At 42.5% G+C, this 10870-nt stretch overlaps 1 long non-coding RNA gene across 1 annotated transcript; it reads right to left on the reverse strand.

The window, feature by feature from the left end:
* Nucleotides 1-740: 740 nt before the first annotated feature.
* Nucleotides 741-10456, reverse strand: LOC148595506 (uncharacterized). The gene is made up of 4 exons (XR_015913131.1): nucleotides 10407-10456; nucleotides 9286-9375; nucleotides 8353-8431; nucleotides 741-750 (listed from the first exon to the last, which is right to left on the reverse strand). It is a non-coding gene; the product is annotated as an uncharacterized LOC148595506 (long non-coding RNA).
* Nucleotides 10457-10870: the final 414 nt, after the last annotated feature.

Raw genomic sequence — 10870 nt, forward strand, 5'->3', positions numbered from 1 at the left:
GCACTGAAGAGTGTTACAAAAGAATAGCACATTGTCTGTTTGTATGATTGCCTATACAGGTACTCCGCTAAAAACCATTATTGTTTCATGTGGATACTTAGCAGAGAAGCACTAACGTGCCAAGCAATATGTAAGAGATATACTTGAATACAGACCACAGGGATTCTCCTTTCTCCTAAAGTATTAACACAGGTGAAGACAAGAAAAGCAAAAGAGTTTTCTCCATATGCTTGTTCACAGATAACAAGTAAAGACGGCTTGGTGACAGAGGCATTGTACTGGGATTCAAAGGTCTAGGCTAATCTTTCACTTCTTTTACAGACTTTCTGTCTGAGCTGCTGAAAGCCATTTTATCCTCTTTGCCTCCTACCTAGATCCAAACTCCACTTCTAGGTGTTCAGATCAGGAGATGCATCGTGTACGGGGTGTGCACCGACAGACAGGCACAGAAAGGACACTCTCATTGGTCCCAGTGCTCTCATGAAGCCTCTGGTAACTACAGCAAAAAATAAAAACAGAATCAAACCAACTGCTCACTAATGGCATCCATGCACCTAAAAATGTTAGAGATGAAATTAAAAAAAAAAAAAGGAAAGCATAAAGATTTGTGAAGATGATGTTGATGTTTTAGGAACACCAATTCTCCTCCCCTTTCATGCTGAGTTGGGATCACGAGCCACAAAGAAAGAGTGGCCTCAGGTGCCGCAGCAAAGGTAACCATGATTTACCTTCTCTCTGTTGTCCTCATTCCTAGGGTTTGCATCTACTGCATTTTTACCTCCTCTACTCCATAGAGTTTATTTGATCTTATTTAAATAAGAATTCCACTTCACTCAAAATAGAGCTGGAACACTGTTGGAACATGGGGACACGATTCATTGGGAACAACAAATTGCAAACATAATCATACACAAGATCAGGAGAAAGCTCCTGTATGGGTTAATATCACCTCTAAAAATTAACAGCAATCAGTTGGCTAAATTAGCTTGGCTTCCTCTGAAGCACACAGCACTATCACACAGCACTGCCACATCTAACCACCAGATCCAACTCAGGAAAAAAATAAAAGTGTTGGGCAACATCAAAAAAAGGTAGTGAAACGGCAACATTTTGCCATTACCTGCAACACTCATATACCCACATTCTGAATGTTATATACAACTCTGGTCTTGATATCTAGATAAAAGGGACACAGTAGATTTAGAAAAGACACAGAGAAAACAACTGAGGCGAATATAGAGATGGAGTAACCGCACCAGACTAGAAGGACGTGACTCTTCACCTGGGAAAAGAGAGAGCTGCAGCAGAGGTGTTCAAGGTTTATGAAATCATTTAGGCAGGTGAAAAGATATGGAGCTGTTTTTCATTTTCTTTCACAGCTTGGGTCACTTGGTGAAATTAGTAAAACTGAAATAAAAGGAAAGCATCCTGCCAAAGGAGGGTATGGAGGCATATACCAACAGCAGGTTCAAAATAGAATTAGGTAAGTTCACATAAAGCGGGTCCAAAAATGGATCATAAAGGGACCAGGCAAAGATATAGTTTCCTAAAAGCATGGAAGCCTTTCTTGAAGAGGGGAGGAGAGGGGAGGAAAAGGCTTATAGAACATGGCCAAGCTTGTGTGCTCTCCATAGTTTCTCCTACTGCTGTTCTTTCTATTCTGTTTACGTCTTTTCTGTTTAGGCACACGTCAGCAAAACCTTGAAGCCCTTCCAGAGGGGAAAGTGCTAAATGAAAAGAAAATAAGAAGGAAGAACTATTTATGACAGAAAACAAATAAAATAAAGGGAAGAGGATCAAAAATACAGTTCTCTTGGAGGAGAACACCAGGCAGACAAACCCTGACACCTCACTCCACTACCTGACTGCAGCCAAGGAGCTGGTGGATGCTGCCCAGGGATGTCCTGGCTGGAGATGGGAGAAGATGGTAGGATCAAAACCACGGCCACCAGGATTCGCCCTCAAGCTTCCCGCTCCTGGTGGCCTGAGTAACCCACTCAGCAGGGACTGCAAGAGGCTGACAAGAACTTGTGACTTGGAAAGGGATAGGGAGAGTATAAATAAAAAGCTGAAGGGAAAAGTGCATCCAGAACTTCAGCAAGAGGTTCTGGAGTAGGTGGAAGAGAGACCACAGCCTGGCTCATAAATGCTCACTCAAAGCACCTGATGTGCTCCAGGGTCTTTTGTCACTGCTGGAGAAAGAAGGGGCTGGAAAGACCATCGCTGCCACCCACAGGGATGTTTACTATGTTCATAAATGTTCTTCGACATCTCCTTTCTGCCTGAGGAGTATAAGCTGTAAAGCTTCTACGGGTTAAAGTTGCTATTAAAATACTAATGCTAATCCAAGAGAGCGAGGCATAGTTAGGACAAAGGCAACCTAAAGGAAAATGTGCTAGCTGCAGTTTCCTAGGTATCATGTTTTTAAGAGACAATTGAAAATTATGTAAAATATCACAGTAAGATTTTTATATTCTTATTAAATCCAGTGAACATAAAACCTTGTTTTAAATTTACTATTCTTTGCCCATTACTTACCAATTTATAGTAAGGGATGTTTCCCATCTTTCAATAAGTGAGTTTTTAGCTGTTCTTTTTATTTAATTTGAGGGTAATGTGAAGTGTTTGTCATTCCACTTTATTATAAAGCTCATTTCTTCATAACTAGGTAAATGGGGCACTGCTTTTGATTCTGCATAACAAAAGTGTAGATTTTTAATGCATTACATTTATGTTGTCTGTCTTGATCTTTAGCCTTTTTTAAATATAAAAAAAGGTGAATAAATGACTAAAAAAATGCTGCACAGTTAGATTTTAGAATACCACACTAGTCACATCAAAACAGAAAGATGCCTTTGCTGCGTGTAATCACAAAATTATTTCAACTTCTCGCATGAACATCCTGTTCTTTCATTTCTGATTTGCGCGAATTGTTATGTTCTTCTGTGTAATTGGAATGATTTTCCTGCTCCCTAAAGTGCAGTATTTAGGGGCTATCTGATATTTACAGTTAAAAATTTCACAAAAACACCAGCACTTATGTACTTCTCAGCTGCAGCTGAGGACACCTGCTGAGATATTGCACTTTCTTTGAGGTGGCTTTCACTGAAATAATAAAGGGAAAATTAAGTGCAGCACTGAAGCTGATGATGGAAGCTTTCAATAAAGATACTATATACTGGTGTCATATTCAAAGTGTAAGTATATTGTTCTAACTTGAAATGGTCCCTATTCCCTCTGTGCCATTCCACATGGAAAATGTACTTGAATATTTTTTGTCTAAATCTATGAAATTATTTGCTACATCCATATTAACTCATGCTCTACCAGTGTCAAGGGAATGCTGTAGCTCTATTTCTATCTTCTGGTTTTGTTTTCTCCACTTATGAAATATAGAATTACCGGTACCAGGCAAATGCAAGGTGGAGATAGTTGTGAAAATCATTTCCATCATGCCTTTGACATACCACCAGCCACCATTTTCCACTTGTTAACAACCTTACTATGGTACCATGATGCCTCTTTAACTTATTCTGCTGCGGATGTTTAAGAGCCCGAGACACTGAATATGCGCATCCAGACTGGGGCTACGTATTTGCCAGCAGCCCTGTTCACACAGGGGGAAGCAGTTCCCACAGTTCCCAACTTCTTTGGCGGAGGGTGACCTGTGTTGGAAACTGGTCCAGCTAAACAATAATCTGTTGAAATTTAAAATACTTTTGAGTGGCTCAATGCCCTGGAGTTCAGCTCTGTGTGCAGCATCACAAACACCTACTCAGCAGCAGCAAAACTGGAGCAAGACCAGGGCAGTTGCCGCCAGTGCTGCTTCGGAAAAATGATCCGTGCAATCACTGCCTCAATACCTGTGAAAGTCTAAATGGCAGCATTTTACACCCACTTGGCATTCACTTTACAAACTGCAAGACACAATCAAATCCGCAGCATTTCACTTTAAGGCAAAGCCATTTACCTAGGTGGGAAGAAGCAGTCCTCCTCCGTTCCCTATCCCTCCAGCTTCTTTTGTGTTACACAGACCAAGGAATCTTGGAGAGGTGGGAAAAAAAGCCCTTTCTGCTAAACCAGCTCGCCGTGTCATTCAGCCAGCAGCCCACAGCTGCTAGGTCCAGCACTGCTGGGGCTGGGTGCTGGACAGGGACAGAGAGGGAAACATGAGAAGGAAATGTGCCTTCACCACTGTGAAGGTACAGCTAGGATTGGGAAGAAGGGATTTAACCCCTTAACTTGTTATGGATGGGATGCCACAGCTTGCACACAAGGGCTGCGCTTACAATCCACGCACAAGCCACTACTGCAAGGGGACACGTGTCAAGGTTCCTTCCTGTTTGCCCAGAGCAGGGTGAGAGCCATTGAACCCTCTCAGCCAAAAACTAACCTGCCTTCTCCTCTGTGGTTTCCCCCACTTCTTCCCCAACGATTAGTTATCAGATGGATCCAACTCAAGGGTGGTGTCCGATCACAGTGTCATCACGAACCCACAGATGCGCTCTGCCTTCCAACTACAGCTCACACAAGTTATTTAAAATCCTCAGGGAAATGAAACACCTTTGAGTGCTCAAAGTCATCTTCGACACCCGAAACACGGGGTTGCTCTGCATTCTTCAGTTTGCCGACTGTTCTCCAAGAGAACCACTTGGTCAGGACCTTCCAGAGCTGCCAGTAAGCAGGAATGCATCCTCTCAGGCCTGCGCTGCCCTGCTCCGCTGTGGATCTGGGGGTGCAGGGCAGCCAAACTCTGTCAAGAATGATGGGTGCTCGGCACCTCCAGAAACTCAAGCCAAGATCACTGCGAGTGATCTGCGGGTATCACACCAGCCCCGTGCTTCAGACATGCACGTGAGAAAAGAAAACACTTCTTGTCCTCATCTCTATTCTCTTCCAAATCCACTGCCAGCACTGGAAATGGGCAATTGTGAAAATGGCTTTAAATAGATCACAAAATAGTCTTGACAAAAGACAATTCATGGTGGAGAATTGTACTTAAAATACTTATTTTTAACCAAGAAGTAAACTGCTGCCAAAAGAAAAGGCACAAATGTTAGCAAATTTACAATGGACAGCACACTGCCACACAGCATGCTCTAATTCTTAACTGATGATGTGAGAAACCAGATCTCCAAAATAAAATCAAGAAAATACTGTTTTTCAAATTGGAAAAAAAATGTTGCACCCTTTCCTGCTCTTTTTTCAAACTATATGCCAAATTCAGCTCTTCTCAAGCATGCGTGAAGTCCAAATGGAGCCAAAATTTGTGTGAATAGTCTGAGTAGAACTTAAACTTGTCAGATTAATATTAAGCCCCTTTCCCTGGCTATTACTTGACTTATTTCAGTGTTAGGTACTATTCTAGCGTTCCGTGTTCCATGTTTGAACTACTAGAAGTGGTATAAGCTTCTCTAAAATTATCCTGTGCTTGGAGGCAATAAGAAACACCATTTTATTCAAAAATTTAATGAGGGCCTCGTACAAAAGATTACAGGTGGCACAGGGAAAGCATATGCAAGTGCTTGGAGGGTGAAAGTCCCTTTTCAGTTCTCATCTTCTGTCTTAACCTTTTTTCTCTTGTTTCTGTCCTGTGCCATGTCAGAAGAGAACTTCAAATAAGGGCCTGAACCACCCAATCTCAATGTGTCTTCGGGCTCAGGGCAGGGGTAAGAACGTCCATCCCACGTTAGTCTGCCCCGTTTCTGTTTTTGTCTTTGCAAGGAAGATAGAAGGGAGATCAGAGAGTGAGGCTGTGGAAAGCAGGGTGGCAAAGCAAGGGCAAGGGCAAGTCTCACTCTCCCAAGCCAGGCACAAGTTATCTGTGGCTCGGGTTCACATCTGTCCTTCAGGAACAACCAGCACAAACAGAACTTGTGCTCTGGGGTGCGTGGACTCCGGCTGGAGTCCTTGACTGCCAAGATTCACGGGCTGACTAGGAATATGACTTCCCTTGATCAGCCCCCCTACCAAAAGCTCTCCAGCCCAGCAGGCTGCTGAACAAGAAGCTGAACAAGCTGCTGAGGAAATCCATTAATGTCCAATACTCGGGCCAAACTGCTGTCACCTGCACAGCCACGGGCAAGCAAACTAAGAAAAGGCAAATGGGAGATTGCAGTCCATATTAAAAAAAAAAAGACACAACAGAATAAGGGAGTGCTTGCACAAAGGAGAGAGAAAGAACATATAAGCACACTGTGATGTCTCCTGTTTACAGGGGAACAGCGTCCCTGCACACCTGGATATTCTCCCTTCACCTTGTAAAGGTTTATTACGACTTGCAAACATTTTCTGCTTTCTTGTCCTGCCAGGGTCCAGAACAATATGCTAGGTCTTGTTACCCTGTATTCCTATTCAAAGCATTAGGAAGGATGGAGTCCCTGAAAACATGCTGGAACACAGGCATCAGCATGGGCAGGTACTACTGAAATACTGAAAATGGGTAGGTTTATATCTCTTTCCCCTTTTCCATTCAGTATCATGAGGTCTGGAATAAGATGCCACGAATGCCTTTTCCCTCTCTTTTCCTCTCCGAAAAAAAAGGTGTAGAATCACACTTAAAACGTGGCTGTTGGTACCTCAGCACTGTTTTTAACCTAGTAGATGCAACCCAGTGGATGGAAAACTGCAGCTGTGAAGGGACCCCTCACTTGAAGGAATTTGAATCAACATAGCTGAGATGATGACCTGAACTACAAGGTCTCTGTCAGATTGGCTTTATTTGGTCCGGAAGAAAGAGAGAAGGGGAAAGAGAGAAAGAAAGATGGAGAATAAATGAACGAATGAATGTTCATGCCTGTTGTGGCCTAGAGGAAAATTTGAGTCCCAAGACCAGCTAAAATAACCGTTTATTATTTTATATCAACTTAGTCACTGGAGGAAGAACAAGCAGTCCTCAGAACAGGATTCATACCTTTTAAAAAGAAAGTGGAGAAGTCAGTGGTGGTTTTCAGCCTGCCCCTACTACCAGTCAGCTTGAGCAATAATCATTCAGGCCTGTCAGCCACTTTGGGGCACATAAAAGTCTTCAGGGGAAAGGGAAACTGTGGGGCTTCCCAGGAGATGTGGCAGCTCAGTGAATATTCCTCGGGACTGCAATTCTGAAGTTGGACACGAACCTAGATGCAGCTGGAATATGGATGAAAAGCTACACTGCTTTTATGCTCTGCATGAGAGCACAGGAAGCACTAAAGCTTAGCAGGGGGAGCAGGCAGAGACCAGGGAAAGAAGTTTATAGTTTCTTAACGTTCTCTCTAGGAAGGCCATGCATCAGTATTTCTCCCCCTCGTTCCTGGATTACACAACAGAACAAAACAAGGATCACATTAAAAAGAATATATTGACTTTTGAAATACTAGACCTAACCTCCTTGCCAAAATCTGACATAACAGAAAGTGCCTAGCATACCAAGTAAAAGGGGAGGACAGTTCTCTTACTGGAGTCTGAATTAAGAGAAACATTGTGAAGCTGACTGCCTCAGCTGACCTCCCATTTGGTAAATGGGAAGAAGATACATAGGCTTTGGGGGTGAGTTTCCAGGGCAAAATAACACTTAGGAGACCATTCTATGCCCTGCACGTAACTTCCATGAGCTTCAGAACACATTTTGATCTAATGATCGTAATTGTCAGATGCTTTGTGGCTGTAGAAGGTTAAATTTTCCCTAACACTTTTTTTGTAGGGATGAGGATGGAGCACTGATGCTGTAGAGTTGGTCTACCCTGCTTCAGAGACAAACAGTAGCAAATGAAGCAGCAAATGCTCTTTGGGGAGAAGGTGAATTTACAGAGTTTGATCAACTTTCCCTTTTTGCTGTGAGAAATGAAAGAGCCTCCACTGAAATGCCTTCAACAGATACACAAATATTGCCAGAGAGACAAAACAGAAGACAGGAGACACTGAATGCACTGGGACACTTGAAATGACATCCTAATAGATCTTATATTTGCTTGGCAATGACACAAGTTTTCCTGAATTGCCCTCCCTCTCTTTCACTGGCTCTAAGAATAAAAATAGGACTGAAAACAAACTATTGAAACTGTGAGGAAATGACTAGGACTTGCTATTTCCTCCACAGCGAAGGCAGCTCTAGAGCAGCTCACATCTATGGAGAGGTGTGAAAGCGTTTTCATGCTGCATTTCAAACTCAGCTCCAATTCACAAGCCTTCTGCATCAATTCACAGATAAATGTCCTAAATTTTCATCTCAAAACAGCAGCACATTTTTTTCACCGCAATCCTTACTCACCCGGGCTTTCTTCACACCCCCCAGTTCACGTGGTGTGCTTGCATATACACCAAGCCTGTACAGAACAAAATACGTGCGAGGCTTCAAGCACATGAATAACCCACCGAGGTCACGCTGCTGTGCTCTCCCCCCTCACTGTTCCACAGTACTGTGTTTCTTCATGTCTTCAAATTCATTCTACTACTAGTGTGAAAAAAAAATGGGCAAAAAAAGTCGCCTAGGATGGTAAAGTTTTTATTTTGGGTATACCAAAAAGACACATTTCGAAGCTTTGCTTTTCTCTAGGGCACAGACTTTAAAGGAAGCCTTGAAATTCAAGGCTTGCTACAGGATGTACATTACCTATACCTAACTGTTTAATAAGAAGAGATGCAGATATAAAATCTCTGCATACTTGAATCTTTTGTATCACACATGTCCTAACTTTTTTTTTTTTTAGGATTTTTTTTCTTTTGGGGAAGTCTCCCCCTTCCTCAAACATTAATCCTTGGCCTGCTATTTAAGGGAAAAAAATATATCAGTAAGGTTGTATTTTAATAAAAAGTGAGTAACAGTTATGTTACATCGTTACATCTAATATCCCTTCAAAGAATAATTCTAGGTTTCCAAAAAAACATGCTAAGTGATTCAAAAAAAATCACTACTGAACAGAATTGTTTCATAAATATGAGTAAGATCATCAGAAGAGTCTAAACAGTGTTCAAATGATTACATAAGGCACTTCCAAGCAACAACTGTTTCAAAAATTCAGACAGCTGCACACAAAGTAAATCAGCATAAGCATCACATTACTTATTTTATAATAATAATAACCATGTAATGTAATCAGCCCAGTGATGAAGTAATGAGACACTGTTCTAGGAAAATGACCAATGTGCCTGGAAAAGTCTAGTAAATACTTTAATTAACAAATACTGCCTGCTCCAGGATTGTCTCTGAAATTAATGAGATCTGTCTTCACTGTTATATCAGTCAGGAAGAGACACTCTACCTTCAAAGCCTTGTTTGCACTAGATACTGCATTACTTAAAACATACCTGCTCTACCTTACCAGATATAGCAAATTCTAGAGCAGTGAAGGGAACTGGTAATCAGCAAATTGTCCATTGTGTTGTCTCAGCCTCTCCCTGCAAAGAAGAAAAAAAATGCCAGTGCTCAGTTTATCATTTTGCTGTTCCACACTGCATCATGCAGAGAAGCCTGTTTATTACTGCTAGTGCAAGGGAGAAAAAAAGTTTTGGAAAAAAAAATACATTTCACTATTGCTAATGAAATTTAGCCTCTTTCTGGAACCTGCTTCTGGGGGAGGCAATTCAGAGAATTCTCATTTGTTCAACAGAATTTTCTCCTAACTTCTTCCCACACAGAACCCTATTTTTTGGGCCTGTATGACTAAGCTATTCTGCAGTCCTCTCTCAAGAAAACCTTTTTTTATTCCACTCGAGGAACATTCAGAGCAACCATTCCTCTTTGTATTTTCAGCTATTCATTAAAGTTACATGGCTTTCAAGCCATTTCAATGGCTCCAGACTTGTCCAAGCGCAACTATTACAAGGTTAACCATTCTATAATTGCGAATCCAGGTTAATTCCTTTTCTTTTTTTTTTCTTTTTTTTTTTTTTCCTGGTGGAACCAGCCAGACATAAATATGTCCAAATAACCCCCTGCTGTAACTCATAGTTGCTGCCTCAATGCCAAGTCCAATTTCCCAAAGCATTGCAAACATCAATGGAGTAAAGGTCAAAAGCTATGAAAGGCGCCTGAGAAAATCAGAGAACTCCTCTCGTTTGCTTGTTTGGTTGGTTTTGGTAAAACAGATGGCAACCTTCAACGCACATGACATGCAAGCAGGTTATCACTGACTTCTCATGGGGCTACCCACCAGGCCGTGCCCCACGGAGCAATCCCAGCCAGCAGCGCCTGTCCCGCAGCCCAGGGACCGTGGGGACCAGGTCACAAACGCACAGACCACGGCGGCTGCTGCGGGCGGCTGCCGTTCGGGGGCCCCGTGAGCCCGCGGACTCTCCCCGTGCCCGGTGCTCCTGGGTAAGCTCGCCTGAGAAACCAGGGCCTCTCTGCTCTCTAGCTCCTCTATTCGGACAACAGTTTCCTAAAAGTCCATCCGAAAGCGAAGCAGCAAGAGGTGTGAAGCACATACCTAAGCCTCGTCCACACAAAGCCATTGGATACAGCTAGATCGGCTGAGGACTCGGCAGGATTTAGATTCTTTTGTCAGGGATGAAATTCCACTGTCCATATGGTCTCAAAAGTTGTTAGTCTTTTACTTTTTTTGATTTTTTTCAGCACACACGAGGTGCACGAGGTGCACGTGCCAGCTGATTCTATGGGATGCCGAGTGCTTTGGCCATGCCCATCTCCTCAGAGCAATAGCACAGTCTTGAACAATGCAGGGATAAAAAGATGTCAAACACATAATCAGCTCCAAAAAGACACTTCAATAGTATTTAGGAAGTTAATTGCATCTTGATGGCAAACCATTTCTCCTAGATCCTTTTTGCATCCGTTGCTATTTGCAGTTCCTTCCTTTGGCCAAGAACCAGGCATCATTGGGTTTAATTACTCAAAGCAGCTCTACAGGATCACTTTAAAGTCTGTGTTGTC

The sequence above is a fragment of the Tinamus guttatus genome, unplaced genomic scaffold (assembly GCF_059628265.1).
Source record: "Tinamus guttatus ecotype Peru unplaced genomic scaffold, ASM5962826v1 Tinamus_guttatus_pri_ptg000088l, whole genome shotgun sequence".
Classification (NCBI taxonomy): domain Eukaryota; kingdom Metazoa; phylum Chordata; class Aves; order Tinamiformes; family Tinamidae; genus Tinamus; species Tinamus guttatus.